At 35.3% G+C, this 20,504-nt stretch overlaps 3 long non-coding RNA genes across 4 annotated transcripts in view; 2 read left to right on the top strand and 1 right to left on the bottom strand.

Annotated features, from left to right (window-relative positions):
- Window positions 1-20,504, top strand: part of LOC147572488 (uncharacterized) — a 378,016-nt gene that overhangs the window by 251,208 nt on the left and 106,304 nt on the right. The window lies entirely within an intron of this gene.
- Window positions 1-20,504, bottom strand: part of LOC147572489 (uncharacterized) — a 96,196-nt gene that overhangs the window by 1,338 nt on the left and 74,354 nt on the right. For both annotated transcript variants that reach the window (XR_015245796.1, XR_015245795.1), the window contains one exon: window positions 1,063-1,234. This is a non-coding gene — a long non-coding RNA (uncharacterized LOC147572489). The remainder of the gene's footprint in view (window positions 1-1,062; window positions 1,235-20,504) is intronic.
- On the top strand, window positions 5,833-9,746 carry LOC147572490 (uncharacterized). Its single transcript, XR_015245797.1, has 3 exons — window positions 5,833-6,167; window positions 6,969-7,126; window positions 8,784-9,746. It is a non-coding gene; the product is annotated as an uncharacterized LOC147572490 (long non-coding RNA).

The raw sequence follows: 20,504 nt of genomic DNA, 5'->3' as shown, positions 1-20,504 counted from the left end.
AGTTGATGTCTAAGAGTAGAGTCATACTGCCTGTGTGAACGGAGGGGTCCCCCTAATGGTTAAACAGTTCCCCAGAGCTCAAGTGGGGTTTCTTTTCTTTTTTTAAATGCATATTTATTTTTATTTTTGAGAGAGAGAGCACATGCAGGGGAGGGGCAGAGAGAGAAGGAGACACAGAATCCGAAGCAGGCCCCAGGCACTGAGCTGTCAGCACAGAGCCAGATGCGGGGCTCAAACTTCCGAACTTGAACTCAGTGAGATCATGACCTGAGCTGAAATCAGATGCTTGGCTGACTGACCCACCCAAGCGTCCTTCAAGTGGGACTTCTTAATAGACATAGGAACTTCTCTGGTACTTTGTCTGATCTTCTGATCTTCCTGGTCCCATCTCTTCTATGAAACTAGAACAATGACTTTTTGAAGTTTTATAACCAGCAAGTCCTGTGTCCTTCATCTTCCCTTCTGGGCTTCTGTCTATAAATACTTGGGAGTGTTGACTCAGGAGCAAATATGGGCAACCGTTATTTTCTGTACCCTCGCAGTTCTTTTTTTGGTTCCAAAGACTGGCTGTGAGCTTTTTAAGTTGCTCACAGTACTTTTTGTTATGTGTTCACACTCTCAGCTTTCTGACTTTGGGGAGATCTCTTTCCTTCCCTCTTGCCTCAGCACCAGCCTTCAGTGGCAATTGTTTATATCCATTGAGAGCCTGAAAAGCCTTGGAAGGATTTTTCTTGGCTTGTCCCAGTCTTCAGTGCACTGCTTCTTTCAGGGAAGGCCATCTGTGCCTCAAGGAGGGTCTCTTAGTTCTCTTATCCCCATATTTAAGTCCATATACCTTGAAGGTTTGTAGGCAAATGGTTGGTGGAGCAGACTTGCTCCCAGGTCAGGGCTCCTAGGGATTCTAATTCATTATGCCAACCCTCATGTAGTCATTAATAGATAATTAAGGATTTAAATAGTTTTTTTCTTATGCTAACATATGATAGATTCCTGCTCTTTCTTCACCATTCTGTCAGGGAAGAAAGCAGAATTTGGTTTACTTCTCTTCTAAGAAGGACTCACCGCTTTTTGGATTATGCTCCTTTAGGTTTCTTTCCATCATCAACTCTCTGATTATTTTTGACCGTGGTTTTTGTTGCTTGTGAAATGTTTTCTCATTAGAGGGTGTGTGCCAGTCTCCTGTGACATTCTGGGCGATTTCTTACAGCACAGGTCCCAATTCAATTTCATGGTCCTTACAGAAAAATTTAATAAATACTTTTACTTGAGTGGAGTGAAGGTAAAGGATGTTTTATACAAATCTTTGAAAGATGAAGGTTAATTTTACAGAAGTTCTTTATGGTCACAGAACATATTTTTGAAAACCTCATAGCTTGGTGCAGAATTAAAAATATATTTTTTAAACATTTGAAAAACATTTTTTTTTTGTTTTTAGAGAAAGACAGAGAGAGGGCAAGCGGGAGGGGGCAGAGGGAGAGAGAGAGAATCTTGAGCAGGCTCCACGTTCAGCATGGAGCCCAATGAGGGTCTCAATCCCACCGTCTAGGCCAAAATCAAGAGTGGGATGCTCAACCAACCACCCAGGCACCCCTAAAATTTTTTTTGACAGAAAAAGATGATAGAACAGATTATGAGAACTTACAAGACCATCAATGACATCCTTTTTTGAAATAAATATTTATACTTTATCTCATTAAATAAAAAAATACATTCAATTATGTATATATACTCATACTTAAGTATATATAGGTGCATATATTATATATAGAATGTGCATATTATATATATATAATTCTTATATATATATAATTCTTATATATATATAATTCTATATATTAAATTCTTTTAAAAGGTATATTTATACTTCATCTCCAGTAAGATATATTCATTATTAAAAAGTCAAAAGACAGGGGTGTCTGCATGGCTCAGTCAGTTAAGCTTGGGACTTTCAATCTCAACTCAGGTTTTGATTTCAAGGTCTTGATCTTAGGGTCATGAGTTCAAGCCCCTCAATGGTCTCTGCTTTGGGCATGAAGCCTACTTAAAAAAAAATTCAAAAGATAAAAATAGAAAGTGAGTATTTCCTTAATGTTACCTTTAAAGATGACCACTGTGACTTTCTTGGTACATATATTTCTATATTTTTAAATTGTCCATATACAGAACTATCTAGATTTTTAAAAAACAAAATAGAGATCATGTTAAGAATTGTATGACATGATCTATTTTAATTATTATATATGGAAAGATAATACTCTATTATGCACTTTCCTAACCAATTATTTTCACAAAAAGCATGCCTAAGTACATGTGTTAAGCAAAATTAAAAATAAAACTTGAATATGTAAATGATTTTAAAAATAATTGTGTTTTGCCCTAAATAATTTTTCATATATCAGTGAGGAAGGCAGATTTGTAAGACAGCTTGTCATGTTAATTAAATTCAGACAAGTTAGGATGTTTGTATTAAACTGAAAGAAAAGCAAAACAGTCTGATATTACAAGAACTGTAAGTTACAAAATTGATTGTTTACAGTCAATATAAAAGAATGAAACTTTGAAGAGAAACAAGGACTTATGTAATGCCTTGATCTTCATGGATATCTGAAAGATTAAAGAGTGTGAACATTGACAAAACAAATTTAAGAGTACAGAGTATTTGTACCTGAAAATTATCTGTCAATATATATGCATACTTATAAACATGAGCTATACAAACAACTTAGTATTGGATTTTTTTTTTTTTTCTTTGAGAGAGAGAGAGCGAGAGAGACAGCAGACACCTGGGTGAGTGGGGGAGCGGCAGGTAGAGGGAGAGAGAGAATTCCAAGTAGGCTCCATGCATAGCACGGAGCTCAACATGGAGCTCAATCTCACGACCCTGGGACCCCGACCTGAGCCAAAATCAAGAGTTGGATGCTTAATGGACTGAGCCAACCAGGCGTCCCAGTTTTGGATATTTATTAAACAATGCACCACACGTGGTGAATGTGACAGCGTCACTCCAAGATTCTTGCAGTAAAGTGCTATATCTAGTTTTACCTTCCAGCATTGGTGAATATGGAATATATTCATGAGTCACTTAACTCCTTTAGTGAGAAGGAGACCAAATGAATTTTGGTTATTCTAGTGGTGGGTGTCAAAGATTGGGTAGGTGAAGGGCGGGAGGGTGGACAGAGAGAGATTACATAATATTTCCAAACCAATCAACTCATTTCCAGAGTTTGGCATTGTAAGCAGAAATAACATTTCTGGGGGCGCCTGAATGGCTCAGTAGGTTAAGTGGCCGACTTCGGCTCAGATCATGATCTCGTGGTCCGTGAGTTGGAGCCCCGCCTCGGTCTCTGTGCTGACAGCTCGGAGCCCGGAGCCTGTTTCAGATTCTGTGTCTCCCTCTCTCTGACCCTCCCCTGTTCATGCTCTCTCTGTCTCAAAAAATAAATAAACATTAAAAAAAAAATTAAGAAAAAAAGAAATAATATTTCTGGAGGCTACCGTTTCTCTATTGATTAGAAATAATTTGTTTTTTATTCAATTCACATGAAGAATGCATAATAAATGACATTTTCTAGCTATTTAAAAACCAATAATCTTCAAAATGGAACGATTGTTATATGACTAGCAGAAAACAATTGAGTTAATAGCAATTTAACCAAAAGCAGTTTGACTCAAGTCTAACTGAAAAATTAAGTTAGACATGATGATCAAAAAAATTGTGTTGTGGTATTGATAACTTTGGTGAGCAATGGGTAGACTTGCAACATTTTGAGTACTTTTCTTACATTTTATTCATCTTGTAAATTTTTATATTTTATTTAATATTTGTTTTATAATGATAGTTAATATTTTGATTATCATTTTTATATTATTATACTCTCTGAAATGCCAAAAGTTGAAAAAAATTGAAATATGCCAAACTGGTAGGTTAAATTCTTAACAATCTATTAATAATTTATCACCTATATTTAAAAAAAATTAAAAATTATCAATAGTGTTTATGCAAAAAGTGTCACAAAACTTTCTATAATTAACTAAAATTAAAAATATTTGAAACATAAATGTTTGGGAATAACTTTTTCACCAAACTATTCTTATAGCTAAGTGTCAAATTAATCAACTTGCTGTTAGTACATTTTTATTCTAATAAATTTCCATCAGACATTTAAAAAAAATAAAATAATATCATTGCATTCTTAAAGGGAATTAGTCTTTTTTGGGGGGAATTAGTCATTTTTATGTAAAGAGATAAAGTAGATATTTTATGATCAGTTATATATGTACTTATAATTCTTAATTAATTGTGAATATGTTAAATTATTATATATAAGTCATTTGTTAAAGACTTAGTATGAAGATTATTATAATTTCCCTGAAAATATTAATTCATATTTTTAAAAGTAACTTATCATCAAGTGATTAATATTTCACAAATTTCCAACATTAAACTGTATTACCTCATGACTTCTTAATTGAATGCATTGATTTGGTATCAAATATAAACTAACATTAATGATGTAAATAATTTTTAAAACTTTTTATTTAGAAAAAATTTGAACATATTTTAAAATTGAAATAACACGATGAATCCCTACCTACCCACTACCCAGCTCAAATAATTACCAACAATATCCCATTCTTATTTTGTCTATTCCCCCTCCAACCTATGTGATTTTTCTGTAGGTTATTACAAAGCAAATAGCAGATATCATATCATTTCACCTATAAGTATTCCAATATGAATCTCTAGTAGATAACAACTTTTAAAAAGCATTATTTAGTAATATTTCATTGCAAATAATGTTACAAATAATGAAAAATAACATTCAAATAATCATATCATCTACTAATCTGTGTTCTATTTTCTTGTCTAAAAAAATGTCTTTTTAGTTATTTGAATTAGGATCCAATATTAAGCCATGCTTTGTTTTTGGTCAATATGCCTCTAAACACCCTTTTATAATGGTATATATTTATTGAGATATTGGTTCATTTGTCCTGAAGCATTTCTCACATTCTTGATGTGGCTGATTATATTTACTTATTCTTCTTTTCCCCATATCTCTTGTAAATCAACAATGTATAGCTTTGATTAGATTGAAGTCAACTTTTGGGGAAAAAATACTTCATAAATGTTGCTATAGGTATAGCATCTTCTGTCACATTAGGAGCATTAATAGTAGGTATCCCATTTGTAGTGATATTAAGATTGATCAGTGGGCTAATGTACTGCCAACCTGATAAAGTTTCCCCATCACACTTTGACTCAATGATTTTAACCATCAGTTATAGTGGTGGGTGGCCTAGATCTATTATTTCATTACAGGCTGCCATTGGTGATTTGCTAAATTTATAATTCCTTCTGTATTTATAAGAATTCTTTGATAAAGAAAATTCTCACACTAATCAACCATTTGGTTACTATTGTAGGTTGATTTTCTTGGGAGGGAAACACTAAGCTGGAGATTAATATGCAGGGCATTTATTAGGCATTGCTTTCGGAATCAGTATCTTTGGAAGGGAATTTAAAATTTCCAGGTACAACAAGCTAGATACCCCATCATATGTGTGAGAATCACATTCTCTCCCATATAGAAAACTGACATTGGTGGTGCAGATTTGTGTTGTCTATGATTTTAATCTTTGGAAGTTTAGCTACTTTTATGGACCTTATTTTTGGCTTCTTTTGCTTCTGTCTTCCCACTGTAGAAGACGAGACATGTCTCTATCTATCTGTCATCTATCTATCATCTATTGTCTATCTATCCATAATGAATCATCTATCTATCTATCTATCTATCTATCTATCTATCTATCTATCATCTATCTATCTGATCTATATCAGTCATCTATCATCTATCACCAGGGAAGCCTATAGCTGTTATAGCTAGCTTGTAACTGCAGATTAATCATTCTCAGTTTTTATTTTTTTTTCAGCATGTCACTTGAGCTCACCCACTTCTTTTCCTTATCATTACTATTTCTCCCATGTTTCTCAAATGTCTTACACATTGCATGACCAAATGTTTTTTCTTTCATCAGTACACCAAACCAGTGAAAATATCATCAATTCCACTGCTACCTTGTGCCATAGTCTGTGTTCCACCTGCCTTCAGTAAACAAGTTCCCGTGCCAAATGGAAAACAAATGATTCAGGTCTACAATCCTCTGTTAGTATTTGCTTCCTTACACCACACATGGCAATAACTGCTTGCAGCGGGTTGGGACTTTTGGGAAGCAAACTATGTGATGGATATTAACATCCAGGGCATTTATTAGTGAGTCCTCTTTGGAGAATAAAGAGCAGGAGTGAAGTCTCAACAATGTCCCCAACTGGTGCTATGGAGAGATTTAGAGCTTTGATGGCCTTTTGAGTTGTCCCAAGTTGAAGCCACAGATTTTATACAATAGTTGCCCTGGAAAAGTGTATAGCAGGAAATATACACAGAAAAAACAGAATAGATCATGCATAATCCCTTCCCTTTTTTTTTTTTTAATTTTTTTTCAACGTTTTTTATTTATTTTTGGGACAGAGAGAGACAGAGCATGAACGGGGGAGGGGCAGAGAGAGAGGGAGACACAGAATCGGAAACAGGCTCCAGGCTCCGAGCCATCAGCCCAGAGCCTGACGCGGGGCTCGAACTCATGGACCGCGAGATCGTGACCTGGCTGAAGTCGGACGCTCAACCGACTGCGCCACCCAGGCGCCCCATCCCTTCCCTTTTTTAAAATCAATTTTTTGGGGAAACTTTTCGTAACTATTGAAGGTGACCAATGAATGTTTACAAAATTTTCTTTTGGTATAATTACTGACTCATGATTTTATAAATATATAGGATCAATTTCAGGCCTTTCCAGTCATTTCTATTGATGCTCAAACTGTTTCTTAAATTGGAAAGAGCCTCTTTAGTAGCTTTCTCTGCCTCTTTGTTATGACCTCTATAAGCTTTGACTGCTCTCTTGTTTTTCAGCACAAGATGTTGCAGATTTAGCTGACAGATTTTCCACTCAGACCTGGAATCAATCAGTTTCCCAAGGAGGAAAATACAGTTCAGAGACCAGAATCAGGGCCCCAGAGGTGGTCATTGCTACTGGTGTGTCTCAGCTTCTGGAACTTTTCAGTGGACAGGTATTTATATAAGACGCGTTTTTAAAGAGATAAATAAATGTAGGTGTCTTAGCCAGCTCAGGCTACAAGCCATAGACTTGATGGCTTAAGCAACAACGTTTATTCCTTACTGCTCTGGAGACTGGGAAGTACAAGATTAAGGTGCCAGTAGATTTAATGTTTGGTGAGAGCCTGCTTCCTGGCTGCTAGACAGCCATCATCTCACTGTGCCCCCACACGGAACAGAAAGAGATCATTTCTCTCCTGTCTCTTCTTATGAGGGCTCCACTCTTATAACCTAACCACCTTTCAAAGTTTCCACCTCCAATTACCATCACTTTGGGGATTAGGACTTCAACATAGGAATTGGGGGGGGGGGGGAACATTTAGTCCATAACAATGAGAATATAAATTTTTTTTTAGAAAAAGAAAAAAATCATGAATCGATAATGATACTTATATTTCAAATATGTGATTATTATGTATTAATTTACTTGGTGTTATACTTCTCATATTTTCTTATATTGAAAGTGTTGGTGACATGATATGTACATCATTTCTTATTTGATTATCCTATACCATAAATATACAATAGTTTCAAAATAATAATACCAATGTTATCATTAACAATAAGGCTACTGACTGCAGCTTATGATTTATTTGTGGTAAATTTTATCCGTAGGATATATCTCACTAGTGATGGACACGAAAAATATTTCAGTTTAAAGTCACTTGAAATAATTCTTCTCTGTGTGTTTATGTCAAAAGTTAGTTATGCAATTAGATTCTTTTTTTTCCTTCTATTTACTACTTTTAAGAAATTCTTAGCTTTTTTATTTCTGAAATAATTATATTTTTTATTACAAAAGACATTTACAGGGTTCCCATGTAAATATATATATAGACATCCAGTTTCTGTTCCTGTCTCTTTCCCCATAGTACCATTTAAAAATAGCTTATGGTTTATCTGCCCATCATGTCAAAACATTAGTCAATTTGTATTTGTATTCCTTATCTGAAAGCATTTCTTTAAAACTGAAAATTAGAAGGATTTTCAAACATAGTCATATAGTTAGTAGCATGGCCTGGTCCTGTAGTTAAACTGTATCAGATAGAAGCTTGCTTCATCTTGTACTAGTGTAGAGAATAGAACTTCTTTAAAAAAATTTTTTTAATGTTTATTTTTGACAGAGAGAGAGAGAGAGAGACAGAGCATGAGCAGGGGAGGGGCAGAAAGAGAGGGAGACACAGAATCTGAAGCAGGCTCTAGGCTCTGAGCTGTCAGCACAGACCCGGACGCCGGGCTGGAGCTCACAGACTGTGAGATCATGACTTGAGCTGAAGTCAGATGCTCAACTAACTGAGCCACCCAGGTGCCCTGAGAATAGAACTTCTAATCTGAGAAAGCAAGGGTTATAAATCCAAAGGGAAACATATGTGGGATATAATAAAAATAGAATATCAATTCATATTCATATAGTGCTTTTCAGTTTATATGGCAATTTTACTGTTAATTAATTAATTAATTAATTAAAGTATAATTAACATAAGGTGTTACATTCTATTGGAATATAATGATTCAACAATTCTATACAACAATTCTATACTGTGAATTTATTAATTCGATTTTCACAATAAACTTATGTTTTTCTCTCTATTTTACAAACTGGAAACTGAGGCATGGGGACAAAATTCCTTTGCCCCAGGATTTGCTGAGTTTACACAGCTAATTACTGACAGAGGTAAGAGGAGAATTCAGGTTGTCTGCCTCCAGCTCTGCATTATAATGACACGGACTCTCAAGTTACTTGCAAACACATATGGAACTCTTGTGTTTTAACCCATGTCTTCTGTAGTCATCATACATTACTCCAAATAAGTTTTAGGAGTAGGAAATCCTCTATTCCCATTTTATAGATTCACAATACAAAATAACATTAAGTAAAGTCTCTGAAAATTTCTGTATTTTAAAAATCTGTTTAGTGTTGTATTTCTTAATGTTTCCTGATTTTACAAGACCGCAGAACATCCTCCCACTCACAATAAGCCTGAAAATGTGTCAAAGCCATAAGACTTGTTACTGTTAAAAGTGTGGGTTAATCCACTTACTGGCAGGTTCAATAAGCAATTGTTTTCTTGATATAAACCATGCTCCAGAATTATACTTGGTTTTGATAAACATTTATGGCTTCTCAGAGCCAAAGTTTGAAGATCATTTGTATTATAATTTGATTCAGTCAATCTTTTAGCAACTTGACAATCAGGTGACAATGAAAAAAAATAAACATTGGGAATATTTTTCTCATAAAAAAATTCACCTATATTTAGTTAATACACTAACAAGAATTTTCAGCAGCTAGCAGTGTTTCTGTGTGTTCCTAGCAACAAGAAACCAATGACAGAGCAAGGCCTGAAACCAGAGCCTTCTGCATTTTCTCATCTGTGATGACGTACATTGATGCTGGACGTTCATGAGCCTGAAGATAGAAACAAGTATTTACCATTGGAAAATATGCTCTACACTAAAACAGAGACAAAAAAATAAAGGCAAACAGAATATAATATGCGGAGCTGTAAAGCCTTGGGTTTTCTGTAAATTTATGTACAAAGTAATAAAAAAATAAATACTACAATTACTTGAGATAGCTTATATGATATTCTTATTGTCTCCATTTTTTGTTATTTTTATTATGATTATTTCAAGTCAACTGACTTATTTTTTTTTAAATAGGAAATACTATTTTGAAGAAAGAGGAGACTCTTTTTAAACTGGATTTTTTTCTCCAGTAAATTTCTGAAAATTTTCATTGAGAGTTTAAACTTTTGAAAGAGCATAGTTACATATAGAGGTAGAGATAATCTCTGGGGATTTATAAGACCTTCAGGGTGTGTGGGGGGGAGAGTAAATTGAAAATACTGTTTTCTTGGGTGAGTTCTTTATAACAGTGGAGCAATTAATTGTAAGATGGATTTTTCCAAAGGTAATTTTAATTCATTCATTCCCCAAGGACCACACAATTATGGTTTATTAATTTCTCTGGATCCTGATAGGCTCTGTGGGAAATAAAATCCAAATGTGGAGAATTCAAGGTCCATGCTTGCTATTGTCAATGGAATGGTGATCTAGCAGGATTACAAGATATATGATTGTGATAAGATAGTATTAATATAAAGGGAGCTACAAAGTACTTCTTTATGATGAAGCACTGAGTGGATTTCAGAAAACTATAGGAATTTTGAATATATATGTGTGTGTGTGTGTGTGTGTGTGTGTGTGTGTGTGTGTACGAAGGCTGGAGAATTATAGAAAAGTTTTGTGGTAAATGATGCTATTATGAAAACCTTGGGTAGCTGGAAAAGAACAGAGAGAGCTTCCTGTAAAGGAAGACTGACGGTGTTAGCAGAGATCAGGAGAAAATACCCATCAAGTTGGTTCAGGAGATGAGTAATAACAGAGTTTGACTATAGGGCACAAAAGTATGAGGAGAAAAACTGACATCAATTGTTGATGCATAAGAAGGACACAATTTCATCTGTAGAGCACTCATGTTCAGAATATTTAAACTTAATCTAGCCATTTGAAAATCTAGATTACAGAACATTCTGGAAAACAATTGGTCTGGACCTTAAAAAATGTCAATATCATGAACAACAAAAATGACTGGGAACGGTTTCAGATTAAAGAGACATGACAATTAACTGCAAGGTGTGATCCTTGATTGTGAAAATTTTCAAAGTAAAAAAGAGAAGCAAAATAAAATTTCTGTTAACATTTGGATGTTCACAATTTTCTGTTTTACAACTTCTTTTATTTACTTGATACTCATTGAACAACTGTTGTAAATGACCTCATGGTTATATCATTCTGAGTTTGTTGTGATCATTTTTGTGGAAATATTTGCTTTATAATCATCATTAAGAAATTTATTATCATAGTGTGATCTCATTGTAGAAATTAACTACTATGGGGGGGGCACCTGGGTAGCTTAGTTGGTTCAGCATCTGACTTTGATTCAGGTCATGATCTCACAGTTCATGAGTTCGAGCCCTACAGTGGGCTCGCTACTCTCAGCACAGAGCCCACTTTGGATCCTCTGTCCCCTTCTCTTTGCCTCTCCCCTGCTTGAGCTCTCTCAAAAATAAATAAACATTTAAAAAATTGGAAGAAGAAGAAAATAACTACTATGGATAACTGTGTGCCAATTTTTTTCCTTGAGTAATAGTCTCATGCCACATAAGTAGTCTTTTAAAATGGTTCTAACATTTACTACCATTATAAAATATTTTCTTGTAAATATTTCACTTTTATTTTTTAAGTGTTCACAAAATAGTGTAGATTAATTTGTTATGAAATACATAGTTCAATACATATTTGTTATACACATTTTCCTCGATTTACCGTGAGGTTGAATCTCAATAAAACCATTGTAAGTTGAAAATGCGTGGGGTGCCTGGGTGGCTCAGTTGGTTAAGTGTCCAACTTCAGCTCAGGTCATGATCTCACAGTTTGTGGTTTCAAGCCCCACATAAGGCTCTGCATTGACAGCTCAGAGCCTGGAGCCTGCTTCACATTCTGTCTGTCTGTCTGTCTGTCTGTCTCTCTCTCTGTCTGTCTCTCCCCACTTGTGCTCTCTCTCTCTCTCAAAACAAAAAAAAAGTTTAAGAAATATATATATTAAGAAAAGAAAATGCATTTCATACACCTAACCTACCAAACATCATAGCTTAGCCTATCCTATCTTAAACATGTTCAGACACTTTCATTAGTCTACAGTTGGGCAAAACCATCTAACACAAAGCCTATTTTATAACAAAGTGTTGACTATCTCGTGTAATTTATTGACTCGTGTATTGAAAATGAAAAAAAAAAAAACAAAGAATGCTTGTAAGGGTACAGAATGGTTGTAAATGTATTGGTTATTGACCTTCGTGATTGTGTAGCTGACTAGTAGTTCAGGCTCTTTGCTGTGAGAGAGTACTCTGAGAGAGTATCTACCACACATCATGAACCTGGAAAAAGATCAGAATTTGAAATTTGAAGTATAGTTTCTACTGAGTGCATATCATTGTAAAATTGAAAACCATGGTAAGTCAGGACTATCTGTGTATGTATTATATGCCTACAACTTGACCAGGTGCAGTTCTTGCCCTCAAGGAATACATGACTGGCTGGTTTACTCCAGCAAATGTTGGGCAATGATAGGATGATGATTTTCATCTGCCCTAGGAATGATGAGAAACATGGTGTGAATTTATAACAAGTTGAGATTGGAGAAAGAAACTTGGATAAATTGCATTGGGGTCAAAGATTTGAGTTGTTCCCAAGGAATTATGGCTTCTAGAAACTGCCAGCTATGGATAATTCTCCTTATTTAGAGTTGTAGTAAGGGCCTTCCCTTTAATCATTCTGTCAAAAGTTTTGGCCATTGCAGCTCTTTGCTAACCTGCTCTCTGCTGGCATCTGGAAGGAGTCACTTTTTATAGGCTTTCCATCTACTAAGATGATTAATACCAGATCAAAATGCTAGTAGTAGTTTTTCTTAACGGCGTTTGTGGGCGTGCACTGACTCATTCACCCTCTCATATCCTGTCTGCACCGTGATCTTGAGCATGAATTTTCAACAGGACTAGTCAGGTCAGTGCCAAACTATAACCATGAAACAAAACCAAATTAAATGTTTCACAAGCTAAAAACTTGGCTGTGAAAATGCCACACTCTAAATAATACATCCACCATTTTGTAAGAAAGTTACCAGTTTACTTCATCTGGTTCTACTTTCTGTGGTGGGGAAGTTAACATTAACAGAAAATTCATCTCACTATTTGACTGGGTTGAAATAATGCAGCCACAACATTGAAGCAAAATTGGCATTATTGTAAATTGAAATCATGGTTCCCATTACAGTATAAATCTGATAACCAAAGAGGAATTGATTGGAAGGTGGATATGGAATTTATTTCTTTAAAACACTCAGAATCCTGATCTTCCCTAAGGTGTGACACAGAGAAATTCAAAACAAAAACCCTAAAACGAGACCCATAATTGTGAGGAAAGTTTTCATTGACATGATGGAATTTCAGAAGCGAACAGATTATCAAGTGTTCTGTTCACTGCAGAGCTTGGGGTTGACCCCAGACATGGCCATACTATGGAGTATTCCAAAGCTAGAATTGTAGCAAGTGAATCCAGTGTGTTTTGAGATGGCATGTCACACACTAAAGAGGAGAGTAGACATGGAGGATTAGGAAAGACAAGACCTATGGGCTTATAAGAATTATTTTAATCTACACAATATTATAAAAAATTATTAAAGAATTTAATTTCAGAAAGAAGATGCTGGGGAGATAAGTTTAAATAATTAAAATTGATTATTTCCAACTCACTTTCCATACTTATTGGAAATTTATACTGAAAGTCTTATATGCATATATTTAAAAAGAAAATATAAAAATCAGCGATGCCTTCATTTCAATGTTAGATATTAGAAAAAACCTAGAAAATTCAATCTAAAGAATATAAAAGGAAGAAAATGATAGAATAGCAGAAAAAATGATGAATAGAAGAGCACACAAGGGATTAATAAAGTCTAAGTAGCTATGTTAGAAAGATCAATAAAATTGTTAAATCTTTAGCAGATGTTATATGTAATGGTGAAAGATTAAAAACTTCTCCATTCACATCAGGAACAAGGCTAGCATGATGTTGTCACTACTTTATTTTCTAGGATAATGGAGGCTCCAAGCAATGTAGTAAGACAAAGAAAAAAAATTAATGTTAGCAAAGTAAGACATGAAATTGATATTATTTGCAGAAGACATAATTATATGTATAGAAAATTCAAGAGATTTTACACATAATTAGTAACAACTAAGAAAAGAACTTAGCAAGTTTACTGACTCCATCCAGGGTATAGAAATCATTGCATTTATATATATCAGTAACACAGAAAAAATTTAAGAAAAAGATACTATTTAAAGGAATATAAAAAATCCAAATACCTAACTCTAAATATGTTCAAGAAGTTTATGTAGAAAATTGTAAAATATCTTTTAGTGGAATTAAATGAAACCCAGCAGTACTGAATTCATGGATTCTAAGATTCAGTTTTGTAAAATTGGCAATTTTAAGGAAGTTTATTAATGCTTTTCAGTCTAAATCCTAGCAGATTTTTGTTGTTTCAGGGGTTTGGTTTATTAGCTTGTGTGCATGTGTGTAGGTATAAATTAAAAAGCAGTTTTTATTTCAAGGTTGGGAGTCAACTTTTTTCATGAGTCTCGTATATTTTTTCTAATACTTGAAAAATTTATAAACCTCAAGCACTGTGTCTATAGCACCTAATGAGTAAAAAGTCCCCTTTTATGATCCCAGGCTCATGGTATTCTCACTAGGATACTACTGTGTACTTCTGCCTCTGTTGTAGAGACTCATGGACTGTTTAATTCTCTTCTAAATTAAAAAGAAATTATGCGTGTGTTGTTGAGTTGTTTGCTTTAAAATGCATATAGGTACAGGGTGGAGAATTGTGCCTATTAATTTTAGGAAACTATGAAGTTAAAATAAGCACATGATATTTTATCTGACATTTGTGTGCTTATATGTTAAGCATATTTATTCTACCCTCTTCATTGGTTGCTGCAACAGAAGAAACATGTTAAAAAAATATGGCTTCTACTCATGGGCATTCAAAAAGCAAACCAAGAATATACTGCTTTTCCTGGTACTGACTTTCCACTGTACTTGTCTACCCTCTAGTGGTTGAACAGCAAAGTCCAAAATAAGATTCCACAGTCAAGAATCAGATGATTCATTTTTGAGAAACTATTATTATTATTTTTAAGTTTAGCCTAGTTCTCTGTGTAACATGTTATTAAATTTAGAAATCTACTACATGTCAATAGCATAGACATTAACATACACCTGTTCAATGCTGTTACAGGTGGTATTGTAAAGTAGGTAAGATATTTAGCTTACTCCTAAGCTAAAAGACTAATATCAAAATGATGCAAAAATTGATAAAAATAACAAAAAATAACAATGGCATTAAACACAAATAACAACACAGATAAAATTTATTGAGCACTTACGTATTGTGGTATGCACTTTCCACACATCATCTCATTTTATCTACATAGTAGTTCCAGAAGCAGGTTATCATTTTACAGGTAGGGAAACTCAGGCTTAATGTATTTAAGCAACATGATTAAGGTCAAATATAAATACTGATAATGTCTAATATTTTATTTATTTTTTTTATTTAAAAAATTTTTTTTTTCAACGTTTATTTATTTTTGGGACAGAGAGAGACAGAGCATGAACGGGAGAGGGGCAGAGAGAGAGGGAGACACAGTGTGTGAAACAGGTTCCAGGCTCTAAGCCATCAGCCCAGAGCCTGATGCGGGGCTCGAACTCACGGACCGCGAGATCGTGACCTGGCTGAAGTCGGACGCTTAACCGACTGCGCCACCCAGGCACCCCTAATATTTTAAAAGCAATTTTTAAGTATCAGAAACGTTGTTAAGCAGTTTTTATGTCTGTGTTAGGGTTTAGAGTAGGAAATAGAAACCACTCTGGAAACTTAAAGTGGAAGTAGGTTAAGACGGGTAATGAGGTCCCTACAATCAGAGGGAGGACAGGAGGAGTGGGTTTTTGGGTGGACCGTCTGGGATGACTGTTGAAACAATACAAAACCGATTCACTAGGAAGTTCCACCTCTGAGGCTGTTACTGTTGTAATGCCTCAAATCTCACAACACTGAAAAATCTGGAAAACGGACTCATTTCCTGCAGCATAAAAGCTTCCTATTTCTAATGCCTTTCTGCCAGCAGAGATCCCCAGCTTCTTGCTGACATCCAACTTCTGTCTCTGATTGGTAGAACACAATTCACATCCAGAATCCTCGCTGCCAAGGAGTCGAGGAAATGTAGTGTTAAAGCTTCCCATATGGGAAGCTTATGGACCACAAAGAGGCATAGAAAAGGGTGGGGTTGGGCGCTGGGGACAATTGACCACATCAGGCACAACATGTTATCCTGTGTAGTTCCCACAGAGATAAGTATTTTTGTTTCTCCATTTTGTAGATGAGGAAATAGAGGCACTAGCAAGTGAAATAATATGCTGGAAAGTCAGAATAGAAAATGATATCACTTTTATTCCAAAGCACAGCACATCCCACTATCTTGATATGATCGTACTATGTCATCATTAATTCTATGTTGGAATAACAGGGAACGTACACACACACACACACACACACACACACACACACACACACTTTTCCTCACACTTTTTATCAGGATGAGAATCAGATTCGAAGAGAAGTGATTCAGTGCCTTTAGTGTCTCCTGAGTTGAGTGGGTTTCCTGGGCTTGGGATAAAAAGATGCAAAATCAAAATACAACTCTCCTGCTCATATTCTTTCAGGAAAAAGAACTATGTTCGTTAATACTTACAAATTTTCCAGGCAAAGGGAGCTAATGGCATTGCTGGCACTAGAAGGTGACTGTGGTTGGCATATTTGGAGGAATTGAGGGGTATTATCTACTTAAGCAGAAGAATGTTATGTGGTGGAGACAGGAGATAGCAAAGTAATAGATGCTGTTCTTGTCTCTCACCAAGTCACTTGTCCACTCCATGTGCTCACCAGACAAGGTTTTCCAGCTTCTGAGGTGGATATGGATCCACATCAGGCCAGTCTGATTTCTCTTGTCGGGAATGAGAATCTTGACAATAGACATATAGGGACAGAAGACAGTTATAACTGAAAAAATTTGGTGGCAATGTTTGACGCAGTCTTTTGATGACTATACCTCAAAGAAATGCCCATGATTCCTATGGAGATTGCCGATTTGTATATCTTCTGAGGCAGTTTTTCTGATATATATATATATTTTTTTCTGATATATATATATATATATATATATATATATATATATATATATTTGCAAGGCAGCTTGAAATATTGGGCTTGTTCTCATCCAAGAGTGTATTAGAAGCACTCAAAAGGCTTTATGAAAACTCATAACCTAAGGCTGTACCCCTGGCAGTTGTGATTTAATGCACCTGAACGGATAGAGTGGGGCTCAGAAAGGCATATTTTGAAAATTCTCTGGAGTGATTCTAAACCTCACCCTAGTTGTGAATTAGCCTAGAGTGGATTGTGCTGTGATCTCTTTATGAGAGAGCTGACAGAAGACAGCGTTGTAATAGCAAATTGAATAAGATAATGTCATGAGTTAGTAATGTCAGTTTCCTGGATTAGAAATAGCTTATTTAAATTTTAGGAGTTGGAGAGTTAAAAATGTCAGAATCAAGAATGTTATATTCTTAAGGAAATTAATTCTAGTCCTTTTGAAGGGCACCTGGCATTTAAAAAAGGGGTGTCTACAAAACAGCGAAAGTGCCTCCAAGTGGCCAAAGTCTATATTACATTTTATTGAAAATAAGATACACATTTAAAAACTGAGCAGAGAGGAAAGAGTTTTTTGGAGTCTAGGATTTTAATTGAAGATGTTAGGAACTGCAGTTTGAAAAGGAGATATGTATACAATGAGATGTGTCTTTTAACTGAAATTGCCTGCAAAAATTGGTGATGAATTATTTTCATACTCAAACCTCAGGTGTGCTAGGGACATATATCACCTTCTAAGGTCCACGTTCCACCTTTAATTAGGTTTTCTTCTTGGAATCTGGAATGACCTCCTTAGACTTACTTGACATTGAAATTCACAAGGATTATACCTTTTGGGGACACTGAAAAATAATTATACATTTTATGAGTCTTTATTTGTTAATAATGAAAACTATTTATTGCTTTAGCCAATAAATATTAATTCAGCAGCTATTTTGTGCCATAATTGCTTTGGGCATTAGGAACATTGGGATCACAAGATTCAACTAAATGAAAAAGATCTCTGCCCTCAGAGATGTATGCGGTGTATATGTGAAGAGAAGACAAACGATACCAGGGCACCTGGGTGGCTCCGTTGGTTAAGTCTCCAACTCTTGATTTGGCTCTGGTCATGATTTCACAGTTGTGAGACTGAGTTCCACGTCAGACTCCTGCTGACAGCATGGAGCCTGCTTAGAATTCTCTCTCTCCTCCTCTCTCTCTGCCCTTCCCCCATCCACAGTTTCTCTCTCAAAATGTAAATAAATAAATACAGGTTATTTGAAGTTCTCAGAAAGAAACTTGGACATGTGATAGAATCTGGTGGGAGTACTGGCAACTTTTGATGGGATTGGCAGTGACAGACTGTTAGAGTTGTTGTTTGAGTCAAGACATGAATAAAGAAAAGTGAGTTCTATGGAAAATAGGGAAAGAGCAGGAGGGAAAGAACTGAGCATGTTTACAGCCGATACACATGAGAAATGGGGCAAATGGGTCAATACGAGGCAGACACAAACCAGATCTTGTTCACCAGACTTGATTCCAAGTTCACTGGGAAACCATTGAAGGATTTTGAACAGTGGGGTGTGAAATAAGTCAACTGGATTTGCATTAAAAAAATAACTCTTGTGCTGTGGGGAGTATTGCTTAAAGAGGGGCAGGAAGTGAAACAAAGAGATCAGCTAGGAAGCTATTGCAATAGACCAGGCAGGAGAAGATGCTGGCTTGAACTGAGATGGTAGAAATGGAGATGGAGTGAGTGGACACATGCAAGATAAATATCTGAGGGGCAAATTTGACAGATCTTGTTAATGACCTAGGTGTGAAGGATAAAGGAAGGACAGAATGAAGATTGCTCTGTCATATTTGTCTTGAGTAACCGTGTGGAGGGACTTGCCCTTTATTGTGATACATAATACAGAAGCAGAACCTGGGATAGGGTAGGAAAGAAAATTTTCTGTCTTGGACTTGTTACCTTTTAGATGCATGTGGTGTGTATGCTGAAGTGTCAGTAGGCAGCTACCTACAAAAGTTAGCACTCAGAACAGCATTGAGAACTGGGGCTATCCCATTTGGCAATACTAATCTAAGCATATGTGTTATTTAAAGCCATGGAAGTGAATGAAATGTTCTAGTAAGAAGTTAGAAAATCAAAAGTAACCTGAATTGAACCTGGAGAATTATAACTTTTTAGGTCAGGTGGATGAAGTGAAGTCATCAATGGTGACTAAGATGAGTTATGGTGAAAAGCAGAAGAGTATGATGTTGCAGAAATAAAGGATAGTGTTCAGGAATGAGTGAGTGGCCAATTACACAGAAGTTGTGTGTCAACTAAGACAAGAATTGAGAAATGTCTACAGAATTTGGCTACATGGAATTGTGAGACCTTTATAAGAACAATGTCAATAGAAGAAAAAAAGAACGATGTCAATGAGTGATGTGGAGGAAAGCCAGATTAGAATAGATTCAAGAGTGAAGATGTAATATAGAAAGAGATATCAAGCAGAAACCTTCAAGAATTTTCCTGTAATAGGGAGCAAAGAAATAGGTGGCAACTTAAGATTTTTCAAGTAGTTTTTTTTTCCCAAATGGTAGTTACAAAAGTATGTTTTTGCAGTTAATGGGTCAGCACCCCAACAGAGAAAAACATCCACGGAAAGTAGACGATGTAGAAATTAAGTCCTTAAGAAAGTAAAAGGGGATATCAACCAAAGTGCACATGGAAGGAGGGACCAGTCCTTTTATGTAAGAGAGGCAGGAGAGACAGAGACCGTGGCTTTAGACATGTATCGTATTTACCTTTAACAAATTCTGCTCGACCATCTTTAAAAGTCTGGTACTTCTGAGCTATGAGATCACATTCTTTGCCAAAAATTTTTTACACTTTCCAAAATTTGGGAAATATTTGGCTAAATGAACTTTCTGTACTGTGGGACTTTTCAGACTCTTTGATCTGCTCATCTGTATTGTAAAGAGTTTATAGATTGCAACAAATCCCAAACTGATTTGACATATAAGACCTTTCTCATGAACCACCCTTTATGTCCAGGAAGAAGTTTTCTAAGGAACATACTTCAGGGGATTCTGAATAATCAAAAGGACTAGAGTTTTTTTGTTTTCTTTTTTTACTAAAACTGATTTTTAAAAAGGTCTTTTTTTCTTTATATTCTTTTCATAAAACCCATTTTTCTAGCACTCAAATAAAAGGAAGAAGGAGATTATATGGTAAATATGTGGACACATGTTATTTTTAGCCATTCCTTGACTTTTTCTTAATAAACAAAACTCTAGCAATGTAAGCATGACTTTTTACCTGATATAGTTTGATTAATATCTATTGCTTTTTGTTACTGTTTTGTATTTGTTTGCAACACGTTGCCCTTATTATTTGTTCTTATTTTTGTCTTCAACTCTTTTTCTGCCTTTTGTGGTCTTAACTGAGCATTCTATGAAAGTCCATTTTCTCTCCTTTTTAGCCTCTTTAAAAATTTTATACCTCTTTAAAAATTTTT

This window comes from Puma concolor, chromosome E4 (genome assembly GCF_028749965.1).
Source record: "Puma concolor isolate L17-30 chromosome E4, mPumCon1.1.hap2, whole genome shotgun sequence".
NCBI classification, from domain to species: domain Eukaryota; kingdom Metazoa; phylum Chordata; class Mammalia; order Carnivora; family Felidae; genus Puma; species Puma concolor.
The sequence above is the reverse complement of the archived record's forward strand: the minus strand, read 5'-3'. Positions and strand labels throughout refer to the sequence as shown.